Below are 17357 nucleotides of genomic sequence, written 5' to 3'. Positions count from 1 at the left end.
CACTAATCTAGTTTTCAGATTTTACATAGTACATTTTTGAAGTAGATAAAATTTATGATTTAGCAGTGAAAAATAAATATATGCAAACACATATTAATTACGGAATATTTTCAGTCAAAAACAAAACATGACATTTCCTAATTTTTATCGATTCTGAGTCATTATTTACCATCAAGTATACTTCAAGGTGCAGCAAAGTTTTTCACATTGTTCCACTAATTTTCCGAAATTGACTTCTATTACACGTCTATTACTTGCAATACTGTAATCCGTGATTGAAAATCGTTTATTGGCAATCTTCTCAATCGGGTTACCTTTCCTGCAATCGTGAAATTGGGATTGTATCAGAACAGAAGCAGAGCTGCCACCGCGCTGTAACACTGTAGATTCTTGATGCAATATTCAATACAAGTCTGCGGCTATAGGTGCCTGGATACAAGACTGAAACCGCATGCAAATAAATAGCCTCAGTTGTATAATAAATGGCCAGAATGCTATACGAATGCTCTTACCTGAACATCAGTTTATACCTCTCAGAGTGTTCACAAACTATATTTACGCGCTCTTGTAGAAGTAATGGGCGAACGAATTTATGAAAGAGTGTAAGCGAGACTTGCATCAATGCTCTGTGATATGAGATTTTATAGGTAAATGCAGAAGGATCAGTATGAATAAGAAGTTAATGGCTCAATATATACAGGGTATTCTATATCTTGAAAGAGATAGTACAAAGATATGTTGGATTAATTTAAATCATGTTAATATAATTATACGTAACAGCAAAAACTTCATTTCAGAAGTGCTGTATTATTTGAGAACTACAGCATAATAAGGTAGATTAAATGCTTTGAGCTATACAGTTGTTATGCTATTGAATGGACAAAAATATAATTTTCCATAAACCCTAAAATTTGGTGGGTCCTAATATTGTAAAAGCTGTAGCACAACGGCAATTCGATTAATTAAAAAAAATATGTTATGGACAAGTTTTAATAATGCAGACATGAATGCAAATGCAGTTTTAGTACTTTTTAATTCACCGAATAGTTTGCCAAAAAATTGTATAAAATACATTTAACATGAATAGAAGGAACTGAAATGGTGATACTAGTTTTGCTATTTGAAGCTAAACTTTTTCTTAATTTAAGTAATAACTGTAATTTTTAACTTCCCGTAGGGTAAGTTATTGTAATCGTTTTTTTGCATTTCTCGACGTTTTGAAGGTTTCTGAACATGTTGGCATACCTCAGAAAAAAAATGGATGTATGTGTGTGTATGTATGTATGGATACAATTTTCCAGTCACGTTTTCGGGCGCACGGATCAACCGATTTGAATGGTTCAGAAAACATTCGATTCCTATTGATAGGGAGATGCCCTGATTAGTTTTTGACCAAGGCAGGTAGAGCAGTTACGGAGAATGCAGACATGAATGCAAATGCAGTTTTAGTACTTTTTAATTCACCGAATAGTTTGCCAAAAAATTGTATAAAATACATTTAACATTGAATAGAAGGAACTGAAATGGTGATACTAGTTTTGCTATTTGAAGCTAAACTTTTTCTTAATTTAAGTAATAACTGTAATTTTTAACTTCCCGTAGGGTAAGTTATTGTAATCGTTTTTTGCATTTCTCGACGTTTTGAAGGTTTCTGAACATGTTGGCATACCTCAGAAAAAAATGGATGTATGTGTGTGTATGTATGTATGGATACAATTTTCCAGTCACGTTTTCGGGCGCACGGATCAACCGATTTGAATGGTTCAGAAAACATTCGATTCCTATTGATAGGGAGATGCCCTGATTAGTTTTTGACCAAGGCAGGTAGAGCAGTTACGGAGATAAAGAGCAGAGTGCAGAAAATGAGTTTTTGAGAGAATGGAGCGTCCGATTTGAATGATCTAAAAAACATTCAATCTGTAATGATTGGTAGAAGAGTGATTAGTTTTTGGCAAAGGCAGGCCCAGCCATTTCGAAGATACAGAGTTAAATGTGCAAAAAATGACAGTTTTTGAGAAAACTAAGCATCCGATTTAAATGATTCAAAGAACTTTCTGCTTGTTTTAACAAAATAATTGATTTTGGAAAAAAAATGTTTCAATTTATTTTTCAATTTTTTTTTTGTATTTCATAAATAATTCAGATTTTAATTTTAATTCTGACTAAAGTTATACTTTAAACAAATAATTTCAATATACTTTAAACAAATAATTTCAACTTTGCAATTCAGTTTATATAATTCTTATAAATATTAAACAATACAGTATTTATTTATAATAGTCTATTTGAAAACATTTAATATTCCTCGAACATTTCGTTACGGTACGGAAAGTTCCAGCAATTTGCCTTGAGGTACGATGCCATACACCCCACTAGTTTTAATTTATAACGATCCTTGAAACTTGGGTGTAGATATTTCTATACATAAGAATCAAATGCATTATACATTTGGTTTATTATAAATATTAAATTAATTAAATAGGATATATTGCCTTTCCACTTGACTGTTGTTAGTCTAAATTGCTGTCAGTAAAATTAGAATATAGCTCAACACTGAGAAAATTATCGTCGTCTCTTTAATAAACAATTTTTTTGATAACTAAAAACGAAGACTTTAAACACTTGCAAAAATTATTAATGTATAGAAATCATATATCATTTAGTTATCCAAATGATTTACAAGTTTTTTTAATAAACGTATGAAACGTTAACAATTTTTGCTATTTAGATTTTTAATGATACTAAGTGTTCTGTAAACAATATAATTATAGTTTCGAAAAATTTTAACACGATACTCCATTTCGACCAGTCTCGTTGGCAAGACTATCTCTAAATATTTTTATTTTTTGACTAACATTATTTTTTTATCATTTCTATTATTAGCAACTTACTACACCTTGTATGTTGTGTTAATAATTTTATTTTGTGTCTTTGACATTATATTGTATAATTTTAATTAAACTTCTATTAATTGTCTTTGTCATTTAGTTAATCAGCTCCAAAAAATAGTTCTTGCATAAAATCACTCTTCAATAAATCGTAAGAAATTCTCAATTGTTCTTTATCATGTTATAAAAAATCTGAACAAATAGGTTAAATCTTTTTGAATACCATTTTGTAACATTAAAATACCAAAAAATATATAAATTATATAGTCATAAAATCTTTAATAATGCAATGATATTAAATTTATCATTTCCAACGTGAACTATCTGTAGAGTCGATGTTGATATTTTTATCTTATTTTTTTAGTATAGAACAATTTAGAATGAACATTTTCTGAAACTTTATTTATGTGTATTTTGGAATCGAATATTTATATAAATGTTTTTTCTAATCGTTATTAATGATAATTTATGATTGAATAAACATGTAAAGTAAATTGAATAACAAATTGAAATCATTATAAAACAAGGGAGTGTCAAATGAATATTTGATAACGGAAATAAGGTGCGAAAGAACAACTCGAAGCATAAATCAAAAACATTGTTCTACTCTAGCGAAGTACAACTGTGTTTGCTTAATGAGATCAGAAGGCGTTATACCGGCAACGAGTTTATTAAAAATAAAACTTAGCTTGTTTCTTTCTGTACGAGATGAAGTGATGAAGATTGATGAAGGACAATAAAGATCGTAGAAGATTTTATATACTAAATCTTCTGCGAGTCACGGCCAATGAGACTTATTCACCTCGATATGGTGCCATCATGCTTGCTCTTTGGACATGCAGCAAGTTTCAGAATATTTATTATATTTTTGTCCAGATAAAAATCAGTTTTTAGTATAAAAGAATCAATAATTTGACTATTTATAAAAAATAAACAATCTAACTTTATACTTAGTTACCATATAATTTATACATTTTAAAAATTATTAATATATCTCAAAAAAGAAAAGGGATGTTTAGATAATTGCAAAGTGTATAAATGTATAAAAAATATTTGTTTGTTGAATTTTCTGAGAACGGTTTCTGAGAAATAAACATGTTTTTTTTTTCAAACAAAAGTCTGGTCAAGATTTGACCCGGGCTTTTTCTATTTAACCCGGGACCCTTCGGGATAGAGGATACAATTTTATGTGTATACCTGTAACTTATAATAATAAAATAGACTAGCAAATATAATGAGAGAAGAAGGTTGTAGAGTAAAGTTCAATATATATCATAAATTAAATAGTGGTTTTATTCACATAACTTATGATGATGGAATATTTATAATTTATAGTCTGCTTACATCTAATTAATCGCAATGATCCTCACCAAGTCAGTTATAAAAGACTGACAGCTGTAAATATAGCAGGGAATAAAAAAATAAGAGCCCTTAAGTTCAGCAAATGAATTTTATTATCTATCCAGAAAAAATTAAACTAGACATATTGTTATAATTTCAATATCTGATATATTCTTTCTATTATGATAATCAAATTAGTTACGGTATATTTAAATATCAATACAAAGGAATCATTGCTTTTACTAGAAAACATATTATAGATCTATATTTCCAAAAGAAAACTATTATTACTGAAGTTTGACTGTAACTATTTGATGTGGGTATCGAACCTGAAACCTTGTGTTGCAAGACTAAAGTTATTTTCTCATATAATTCATAATTATACATAAACTACGGCAAAAGTTACACATTTATAACGTAATATTTATTTTTTCGATCGAAGCTATAAATTTTTATATGGATTAATTCATGACAACGCATAAATGCCCTTGAAATGATTAGGTAAAAGGTAGTTGTTCACATAATCGTTATTAAAGGCATAAATATTTTGTTCTGTTGAAACGTTTCAACAATATGGCCTTATAAAAGGCAACCTAATTGTTGGCATATATGTATTTAATAATTTTTATTATTAGGCTTTTTCTAATAGGATTCTAATTAATTTCTAATCTAATTAAATTTCTTTTAAACTTTTTCTTTCTTTCTCATACTATGAAGCAGCAATGCCTACTACTGGTAAAGGATTATTTGTAAATTTGTAAACAGATTTGTGATCTAAATAAAAGCCAATATCACTGCTTGATATCAGGCTTTCAGAAGTTGTATCTTAAGGGTTGCAAGGTTTGTTTATATAAATGATGAATATATGTAAACTATGAAAATAGTTTACAATAATACAAATCAACGTGGTGTTTATTTCTTTGGTGTAAACTAAAAACTTTCCTAGGGTTGTTACTCCGATAAAACAAAAATGCCTTGAAATGCTCGACTAAAAGCAAATTGTACGTATACTTATGATTATATATGAGTAAAAAAAATATTTTATTTTCATTTATTTTATTTTATAAGACGCCAATCGGCTATATACAGTTAATGATATAGTAATGTAACATGATTATGCGATCATATGTTACTTATAAAAAAGCATACAAACACACATACGGGCACTTATACATACACACGTACATACATACACTTGCACATGGACACTAGTAATATAACAAATTGTAATAAGTTTTTGACAATATTGATAAATAATATTGATCAATGTATTAGGTGAGGAATCAATAAAGTTTAATTTTACATATGTATGAAAAACTAATGATATAAATAATATTACAGGAGCATGCTTGGTAAAATGGTTAAAGTATTGTGTCTCAGTTAATGTCGCATTCAGGACGTTGTGAAGATGTTTCAAAATATTTCAGAATTATATAATAAATATAATTAATATGTACTGTTCTTAATTTGTGATTTTTTTATTTAGAATATTTTTAAGATAAAATGCACAATTATATAATTATCTGCATAAAAATATACTTTGTTGTGATAATAAGTTATTTTTTACCATAAAATCTCTACAAAAAATTATTTGAATTTGCAAAGGAATTCCAGTTTATACCGGGTCCATATGCAAACATTTCGCAATGAAAAAAGGGAAAACTCGGCGGCACAAGCCAATAAGGAGCCATATTCTCGCCGCGATAAATCATAAATTTTCAACCCCCGAAAGACAAAAAGCCGATCCTTCATTCATCTTAACGCGCGCACGTATTAGACTCAGCGAGCGAGCGTCCACCCTCTCCCTCGTGTTTCTGCAGCTGTTGTTGTGCGAAAAGAACATCTTTCGTGTGCGATTTTTCTATTTTATTTATTTTTTTGTTCTCGCTTAAGTGTACGGAATCGGAACATATCTTTTCTAGATTGGTGTGTGTGAGGACCATAACTCAAATTTCGACAGAGTTTTCTTGCATTACTGTACGAGAGAGTAGTATTTTCAGTTCATAGGGTGGGCTCGCATTTGCAGTACTTTGGGCCTCATTTTTGGGTACATTTATTGTACTGTTTTTATTATATTTTCATCACAATATCTTATCATCCTTTGAGACTATGAGCAGATTTTTCTTGCTTTTATGAAGATTTTTTCAATGAGAACCCTTCATTTAGCTCTTAAAATTGCGATTTTTTACTCGTAAATAAATTAATCTTGTGGAATAATTTTGAAGAAGGTATTTTCTTTATATTAGAGTTTACGGCGAAAAATTTACTGATAAATTGAATGTGTGATTTCATAAATAAAGGTAATAAATTTTAGAAGAAATTTAGTTTACCCAAATCTTAATATTAAGAATATTATTAAACATACTCCAAATAATATAGGGCAGGGAGGAGGGGCTCGATTGTATAACTTTGAGCGATTATATTGTTGAAACCAAACCGTTTTATATCACAACAAATAACAAATTTTAAACTAACAAATACACCACTGTGTTTAGATAAATTCCCAGCTTTGTTTTGTATTTTTTAAATTTTTGGCCGCGTCTCTTTCAGCCCGTTTGCGGAGTAAAATAGGTAGCTTTGGTGCAAACAAGCTCTAAGTGTCTTTTTTATTTTAAAGTTACATTAATTACAAAATAATAGTTACATTATTCAACTCATGCAATATATAAACTTTGTGGGTACATTTTTATAAAGATAACACTGCACATAACCTTGATCTGTTTTTTTGTCAGAAATATTCATCAGCAGAGGTGGAATAATAATTCAAGTATCTTTATTAATTTAATGTATCTTTTGTAGAATTGAACTTTTTTACTTTGTTTCATTACACAACAATTAAATAACGCTTAGCTAAAAATATATTAAGGTAACGTAAACTAAAAAACAGTGCTCATAATAAAAAAACAAACAATGAACGAAAAAGTTGTAATGAATTTTCAAACATTGTCGTTTGTCTCTCGATAGCAAAGTCTCAAGGATAGAGGTGATGGCTGGTATATTACAATAATATTGTTAAAAGAAAATCGTAACGTTGCATGTTTTCGAGATATTGGTAGTGAACATTTGTACCCGCGAATCTTTAAGGCCCTCACTACATTATATTATTTCTTATTTGTTAAAGTAGAATGATTTTGCAAATGAAGTTGCGAAAATATTTTCATTTGGAGCAACCCCCAAAAATTTCAATGATATTGACAAAAAAAGCATTAGGACATTTATCTGTCCGTGTATTGTATAATTTACACCAAACAATTTGAGAACATTGAGGACAGTAAATAACAAATATTATTAAAGCTAGATGTGATAAATTGTAATTATATCGTTAACCATACATGTCTTGTAAACTATTGAATAAAGTGATTCTGGAGAAGTATAATTAATAATGTGTAAACATTGAGTTGTATAATTTTTAAGCTTTTCTCCTGTATACCGCGTTTAATAAAGTTTTAATAAAGCAAGTGTCCAAAGATACTAGTAGAGATAGTATTTCTTTTAAACCAGTTATGAAACGTTTAGCTTTATACTAATTGAAAAACTAATAAATATTTAGTATTTAATATATTCAATTTAATTTTGTTAAAAAAAAATCGATCTTTATATTGTTATTCAATATTAACACTATTAGACTAATGTAAGTACCCAGAGCGTCAATGAATATTTCGCCGATGGGTTCATAAATGCAGAACTAACTGCACACAGAATAACGTACCGTGTCGTACTGTAACATATAATACGAGTGTTTTTATTATGTACTAGACAACAAGTTAGAGAGAACTTGAGAGACCTATAAATTTCCTAGCCTTGGGAGAAAATAGAAGTGGACAAAATGCACTTGTTACGTTTGACACACTTGTTTTTCACACAGGTTTACAAATACACAGAAATATATATATATATATATATATATATGAGTGAGTTCTTGAGGGCGATACATCAAACAAAGAAAAGCCAAAGATTTATAAAATAATCTTTATTTCCAAACGTTTCGACATTCAATTTAATGTCATCATCAGTGGATCTAAAAACAGTATGAAAATTAGTATATCTAGGTAATTATGATATATGTGGATTGGTAAAATAACTATACAATAAGAGAAAAATTAACAAACAGCAACACTTAACAACAAACCAAATATAAAAGATAGGAAAGGTAGTAGAGACTAGAATTAAATAAATAATTAAAAAGTATAGGCAAAAATATTTAAGTACACTTATATAAACCTACGCATATATACATATATATACATACACATATACACACATATACATATATATATATATATATATATATATATATATATATACATGCACATATCCATATACACACACATGCAAACATATAATACACATATACATATACAGATACAACAATATATACCTATATATGTACACATATACATGTACGACTATACATATATAAATATACGCATATACATATATGCAACGTGCATGCATATTCATAACGACGTACATGTACATGTATGAACCATACATATACTCATACCTATCTATGTAACTATAGCTATACACGTATACACATACATATACGCATAAACATGTATATATACATATATACACACATATATATATACATATATATATATACATATATATACACACAATACATATATATACATTTAGATCCACTGATGATGACATTAAATTGAATGTCGAAACGTTTGGAAATAAAGATTATTTTATAAATCTTTGGCTTTTCTTTGTTTGATGTATCGCCCTCAAGAACTCACTCATATATTTCAACATCAAAATTAACTACTAAATCATATATATATATATATATATATATATATATATATATATATGTATTTAAAGACGTTTATAGAATTTAATAATATCTTTATTGTAACCATTCTATAACGGTTTTGTTACAAAATACAAAAATTAACATCAAAACTAATTTAAATACAGTAGTGTCCACATAATATTCAAATTAAATAGAAACTTTTCAGTTATTAACAAAAAAACATTGAATATTATTTTTGACAGTAAAATACATTATTAGCAGTTGTCAATTGATTATGTAATTCCTTAATTTGTTTTAGGTTATATTCATCCATGGTTTTTTTCTTTTTTCCGATCAAAGAAGTTGAATGTGACAAAATTTTGATTATTTTGAACTAGAATTTATCATTTATATTTAATAAAACAAATTAACTGGTATAGACAGTTTACATGTCGATTTCTATACGTAGCTACAGCAAATAATTCATGAAATAAAAATATCATCATTCAAAACCTTTATTAACACTTTGTTATATTTTCATTTTATCGAAATGGCTCCAGTTTTAGTTAGTATTAGTAGACAAAAATTTCTAACATATTTTAAACTGAGTAGTTGCAACAAGACACCGTCTCTTCATTAAGAGTTCTTTTCAGTTTTTGCTTTATATATTAATATTTTATTGTACATTACTTTTCGATTATTTTATTTCCAGTTTGGCACTGCCCTGGAACGATTTTTAACAAAGAGTTTAAGAGCTGAGCGGTCGATGAAAAAAAACGTCGAGAATAATTTGAATTTATGTGTCCGCGCGCGCTATAAAAGTGATATCTCAAGAACAAAGAACACAAAGATAGTCCTAGAACGTATTTGTGTCAGACCCGTATGTTCGCGTATAGACGATATATTTCGTAGTATGAACAGTTTTTTGGGGATGTTTTGAAACGCCCTTATATAATACTTGGTTTTGAAAATTTAGTATTAGTTATTTCTACCTAATATTAAAATAATTGTGCTCGATTAAAGCATTGCGTATTATAGACTATTAGTAAAAAGCTATGTTATAAGCTTTGTATCGGGCGAGAACTATGAGTCTGACGCTTTAGTCAGACACAAAATTCTGTCCCATATCTCTTCATAATTAAATCATCTTTGTACCTTTTATATTAGCCTTTATATTAATATATGTATAGAAGACACTAGACAAAATTAATAAATATGAATATAAATGATAAAATTAAATAACACACACACATATATATATATATATATATATATATAATATAATATATATATATATATATATATATAATATAATATATATATATATATATATATATATATATATATATATAATGCAATATTTCAATTGGCATTTCTATGTGCTTCAAAAACTTCAAAAACTTCTGTTAATATTTTCTAGCAAGAATTGAAATATTTTAATTTATATATTAGTTCATTGATTCAAAATTATTTCACTTCTTGAACTGTATAATCTATTTACAGAAATTTAAATTTTATATTTGTTTTTATTATTTTATTAATCTCAGTTAATAATTTCATATGAAAACAAAATATTTATTCTTAATAAGTAGTAAATAAATTGAATAATAATCCGGATTTTATTTAAAATGGAGATCTATTCATAAAATAGCATTTGATCGTATTATACAATATTATACTAATGCATTTGTAAGACGTCACGATTCCGTGTTCGTTTTCATTCAAATAGTCGATTGGATGATTGTGGAAGCGTAAAGAATCCGTAACAAATAACTGGTATGACGCGAGACAACCCTCGACAAATACAAAATCATCCCCTATCGAAAACACAAAGCGTCACCTTGTTACCTTAACGTAATGTTCTTTCCGATAACGCACTCCACCCATTCCCGGAAAGCAGGTACGGACAATTTATTACCTGTCGAAATACATTAATTGTATAAATGACAATTAATTCAGTCATTAATTCACACAAAGAAGTAAAAAAAATATTTGCTTTAATAAATCGTAAATTATTAAGTTTTGTGATCATACATTTGACTTTGAAAAGTTAACTAAATATTGAAAATAAATAAAAAGAATTCAAATATATTATTTTCACATTTTTTCAATAAGTTTTTTCAAGTTCACATTAATATAAAAGGCTCAGAATTAAAACTAAAAACATTTATTTTAAGTACATATGATTACTTTCAACGGCACACTGGCCACAATTAAAACAAAATTGCATTTAATAATGCAGAGATAAATATTTAAAATAAAAATTACACAGAAAACAAATGATATTAAATTGTACATGTAACATCTAACTTGCACAATGTGGATGTAAGTTATCATACAGAAATATTTTTCATATTTACTTTTATACTCGTTGTGGGTGCTATATTGTTGAGTTATTTTATTTTACTTTCGTTTTTAATGTGATATTTTAATTCTGATTTAAATATTCAGCAAAATAAAATAATCTTTTTAATATCATTTATATTAATAACTATGTGATCATATTCAATTAATTTAAATAAAATGGCTTGATAATTAGAATTTAAAACAATAATAGTATCTGTACTACATAACTACATTGGATGAGCATAATATATAATGATAATTATACAGTTTGTTAGCATGTAAAATTTACTGATCATTGAAAATTAAAAAAAAAATTATACTTACTCTCACACACACAAGTATATATATAAATATATATAAAAATTTTTTTTTTTTTTTTTTTTCTATCCTAAACTCCAAAGAGTAAATACATAGTTTCGACAACTTGTTAAGTTATCATGATTATTAGTGTGTTTTACCATTTGTGATGTTTGTGTTAAAAAATATATATCTTATCAATGTGCACATACTCATACCATGGATTAATAATGGTTTCATATGCTATATTAGGATACAAAATTTTAACTTGATTACCACTGAATGATGGCTAAGATGCTAGCCGAAACGTATGGATTTTAAATAAATAAATTTTTAAAAAAAACTCATACTATTTTTATTGATGTTACGCCCGATTATTAAACTTAAATTAAACATATATATATATATATATATATATATATATATATATATATATATATATATATATATTCTTGATTGTTGATTTTCAGTTATTGAAATTTTTATTATTGTTTTTTCTGGTGTGGTATGTATCAATTACTTGTAATTTTTTAATACATAGCATATTTTAAATTTAATCTTTTTAAACTTGGTAAAAATTCTTTTAGATATTGTAAAAACATAAAAATATTGCTGAATGATGACACACAACAGTGTCGAAACGTATAAATAATTATTTTATTATTTATTGTTTTTTTTGTCTCAACGTCAAACAAAAAAATCTAAATCACACACACCCACATATATATGTATATATATTTATACATATATATATATATATATATATATATATAACGTTTTCTTTTATTTTCATTATGAGCAAATGATCGCTTTGTGTCCATTTCAGCAGTATCAATATGATCGAAGATAATACTCATAATAATGTATCTAATGACTAAATAAGTATCGGATAAATTAAATCATTGCCATTAATGTATATTCTTACTATTGATTTATGAAAGTAACATTAGATTGCTTATGATTTCTACAACGTCATTAGCAATTATCAATTGCTGGCAAATAAACTGGTACATGGCGATAAATATGATACTACACATTTCATGTTATCTTTACAAAATTTAAAGTAACAATATAAACTTGTGTGAGCAAACAATCTGTATTAAGAACATTGATAGTTCTATATAATTTTATTGTATACTAAGAACAATATAAACTTATGTTATCAAACAATCTGTATTAAGAACATTGATTATTCTATATAATTTTATTGTATACAGTTTTTAATATTCTATATTTTACTGCTTCTTTTTACTGAAATATCATTTACTTTTACACCACCAACTACTTTTCGGTAAGAGATAATGGGTGATTGCAAATCAAAACCTTTTGATACATGTAGATTTGCTGAGAACAAATAAAATTTAATATATAACCCTTCCGCTGCAAGATAGTTTTTCACATAAATAACGCTGCTATATGAGTCACTAAAACGCCCAAATATTTGTAACACAAATTATTATTCCAAACACTATCTATAGAACTATATTTAAAATTAAAAATTACACAACTAAGAAACACAATATCAAAACAAAAATTTTCAATAATTTCTCAAAATGATAAATATTAAAGCAAAATTTATCATAAATATGTGATAGTTTTTAAATAGAATGCACCTGCAATTAGATACAGCACCATTAATGTGTGCTTGCTTGTTAGAATATAAGTCAAGCTATTTTAATTATTTTATTTAGACTTATATTAGATAAATATATTTATATAACATGGAAGTAATTTTAAAGCAGTAAAATATATAATGAATATTATGAATAAAATTCGTAATTAAGAGTTGTGCTTCAATGGCAAAAACAAAGTTAGTGAGGCAAAGAAATCGCTGGCGTATACCAGAGAAAAGGACATATTTCTAAAGTCGAGGCACAAACCCACGATTTATCCTGACATCCTGTAGATACGTTTGTGTGAGTGAGATTATATATTGCTCTGTATATTCGTACAAGAACTTACACTTATAAGATCCTTCTTTCTATCCGCTCTATTTGAAAGTGTTAGAGTCGTTTTCACGCACTGATGTCGTTACTTTGTTTGAATCGAGTAAAAATGATTTGAGATGTTCAAGTGCATGTGACAAGCAATCAGTGATATCATTGTAATGATAATTATAAATAGTCGATAACAGGAAGGGTCATTTAAATACAAACTATAATTAATTTTTGATAATTTACAATTATAAAATTCTATTTCAATGTATTACAGTAATTTTAAAAATAGTTTACGAAGATTCAGAAATATTGCACACAAGTTTTTCTCCTTAAGCTTCACAGTGCCTCAGTGGTTAGAGCTATGAGAATTCAGAGGTTTTGGTTTGGTTGGCAGTATGATGTCAAGCAGTAGTCAGATCGGTTTTCATTTGGAAATATAGATAGTAACATGTTTACAAGTAAAAATATTAGAAAAAAAAAATCAAATGGCGAAGGAAAACTTTTTGGGGTTTCATCTATAAAGCCGTCGAAATTAGATATGTCTTGATGTTACAGTTCATAGGATCTTAAATTTTGATTGGTATTCAAATAACATATAAAAAACATTTCTTCGGTATCTTTACCCTTAGGTATTATGCCCATCATATATTGTTTAAAGTAAACCAAATTAATTTAATTTTTGAAAAATGTTTAATATTTATTGTGCTTATACATCTGTGACAAATTTCATTCATCTTTCAAAGTACTTAATAAAACGATTAGCCTACATCGTTTGTTGAATATCTTTTATTCCCCAGCATTGGCATTTATACGAGAATTCATTAAGGAAGTCTTTATTTGTCTAAATATTGTTGCTTTTAGCCACAGAAAAATCTTTTTTTATGTTGTCAGTGTATTTTCAATTGATTTTAAAATATCGAGTCTATTTTGAAAAAGAAAAACATTGTTCCCACTGAAACAGAAATAATGGAGAAAATATCAGGTTGTTTGCCGATGGCGTGCAATAGCTTTTGTAAACTTATCAGATTTATTATTATTTATCAGATTAATTTAAATGAATTCATTGATTTGGATAGATTTTTGAGTAACCAACAGTCATTTTACTTTCACATAAAAAATTAATATTTACTTCCATATATGTTTTTTATTTATTGTTCAACGTAATTCAATTCATCTGTTCACACACCAGATTTTATTCATGGTATTCATGGCAATATTTTTGCGTCGTTAATCCGATTTTACAATTTATAACGGGAATATTGTAACAAATATGTTTAAAAATACCAAAAACATTAATCATTAGTCATAGATTTTTATTTACACATTTTTAAATGCTTTTTACTTACTAGCTGAGGATTTAATATCATAAACACAAAAACTGACTGTATTTGTTTGTATAAAATTTCATTTGAAAACCGGTATCAAATCGTATTTAAAAAAATAAGCTTTTATTATTAACAATTTATTTATTTAGACTCCATTTGAAAGTTACAGTATTTTTCACTTTGGTTAAGGGGGAAGTCCCCAAGTGGCGGACACCTAAGGTTATTTATAAATAAATCAAAAATATTTTACGAAATGATTTATGTTAAATAACAAAGTTAGAAATCAAACTAAATTGACAAAAACGCAATCTTTGCTAAAAATAACAAATACTATCAATCAATCTTTGCTAGCAGAGAAAATGATTTTAAACAGTGGCACCTAGTACCGGACATTTCAAAATAACCTGCATTGATCGTATTTATTTAATAATACGTGTTAAATAGAGTATCCGGTCCTTGGTGCCGTCCGGCGTTACGTTACTTTCCCCTTCTAGATAGAATAATTTGAGTCTTTTGAGGATTATAACTTTATTATGGGGTACTTAGTCGCTTATTTAATTATTAGTATTTAATTATTGATATATTACATAAAAATACTTTATTAAGTAAATATTTATCTTGCAGTATAAATGTTATCTATTGACCAGTGACACATGTGTATAATCTCATAAGAAATGTATAATAATCGTAACTTTATCGCTTACATAATAATTGTTGAAAATCCTTCACCTAATCACTTCAAATACCAGAATCTGTGTCAAGATCATTTTCCTCGTACGTTGATCCTCGAAAGCACAACTCGATGCATACTTTTATTTCTCCCGGGGAATGAGGAATGATTAGGAGAGAAAGGATTTTAATTCGGTTGATTTACGAAATGCGTATGTCATATCTGTTCGAGTACGAGACTACGGGCCAAATGTCACATGAGTGTAGGTCCTGACGAGATCTCGAAAACTCTGGTATTCAATAAGCGTATTTATTCCCATGGGGGCGGATAAATCTGTGCGTGGAAAGAAAGAATAACAAGAGCGTCGCAGCGTCGTAAAATAATAACAAGATAACGACGCTGAATTCACTGGAATATATTGCCGATATGGATAAAGCAGACACAGATATATAGAGATACACATATACGTATAGACATATATACATATAAGCGAATAACACATGTGTGTACTACAAACAATTATCATTCAAACACTTTTTACTGCGCATTCTTTGAAACTGCTGGAATGCATCAGATTTGTCTATTATTATTATTCAAACACTTTTTGCCCCGCATCTTCGAAACTGGTGGACTTGCCTCTATCAAAAACTCATCAGCACGCTCATAATCAATATGACTCGAACACCTTTTTAATCATTCAAATCGGTTGATCTGTGCTCTTAAAATTGTTGACACAAATTTGCATCAGGGCATACATACATACATACACACACATACATATACACATACATACATACATTCACACATACATTCATTTTTTTTAAGATATGTCGAAATGTTTAGAAGACTTTGAACTGAAAGTTAATAGTAATATTTTCTGGTCTATGTTATGACTATATTATCATCTTACTTAGAGATCTAGTCCATTGAGAAGATCATCTAATTAGTTGTAACAACTAAGTTATTTCCTGCGTAGCTTTATGGATGAAAACAATTGCTCTATATTTATGTGATGAATTACTAGAATTTCTGTAATACTGATAATTGACTCCCCGTGGATTAAGTTATACATACACACATATATGCATACATACATTCACACACATACATTCATTTTTACTAATGTATGTCGAAATGTTTAGAAGGATCTGAACTTGAAGTTATTAGTAAATTTTTCTATAGACTATGCTATGCACTATATTATCATCTCACTTAGAGATCTAGTCCATTGAGAAGATCATCTAATTAGTTCTAACTAAGTTGTTTCATATATTTAATACCACTGAAAACTTAACCAACTCATATTATGATGACTTCAGAATAAACTACGTAGCTTTATGGGTTCCAATCAATTTTTGAAGTAAAACTTCTTTAGGCGCGATATGGGTGTAAAAATTTTTAGGCGCGACACGGGTGTAAATCCGTACAAATGCAACGAAAATGCCAACGTGTAGTTGAACACTACGACGCCGTAAGCGCTGATGTCGCGAGTATCCACTCCCGTCATGTCATGCGTAAGTCGAGCGCTAAACCCTATATGAACTTGCATTAATTGAATCACGTTTTTTTTACAAAAGAAGAGGTTGCTGTATTATGTCCTCATGGAATAAGACTTTTCTTAGAGAATAAATGTGCCATGGAATATAATAAATTTATATTGAATCTCGTTGAAGACAAAATAATATCTACTGCCACGGATATTTATGTAGGTTGCCATGCGACAGATCAACAATCATACATTCGTCAGCAGTTTCAAAAAAATTGTTTATTGATATCGGGGCTTTGCCGTATGAAATAATTTTAGTTCTG

Source organism: Ctenocephalides felis, unplaced genomic scaffold (genome assembly GCF_003426905.1).
Source record: "Ctenocephalides felis isolate EL2017-DRISC unplaced genomic scaffold, ASM342690v1 CF-g0.4_SCAFFOLD_01492, whole genome shotgun sequence".
In the NCBI taxonomy this organism is placed as follows: domain Eukaryota; kingdom Metazoa; phylum Arthropoda; class Insecta; order Siphonaptera; family Pulicidae; genus Ctenocephalides; species Ctenocephalides felis.
This window is presented reverse-complemented; position numbering follows the sequence as displayed.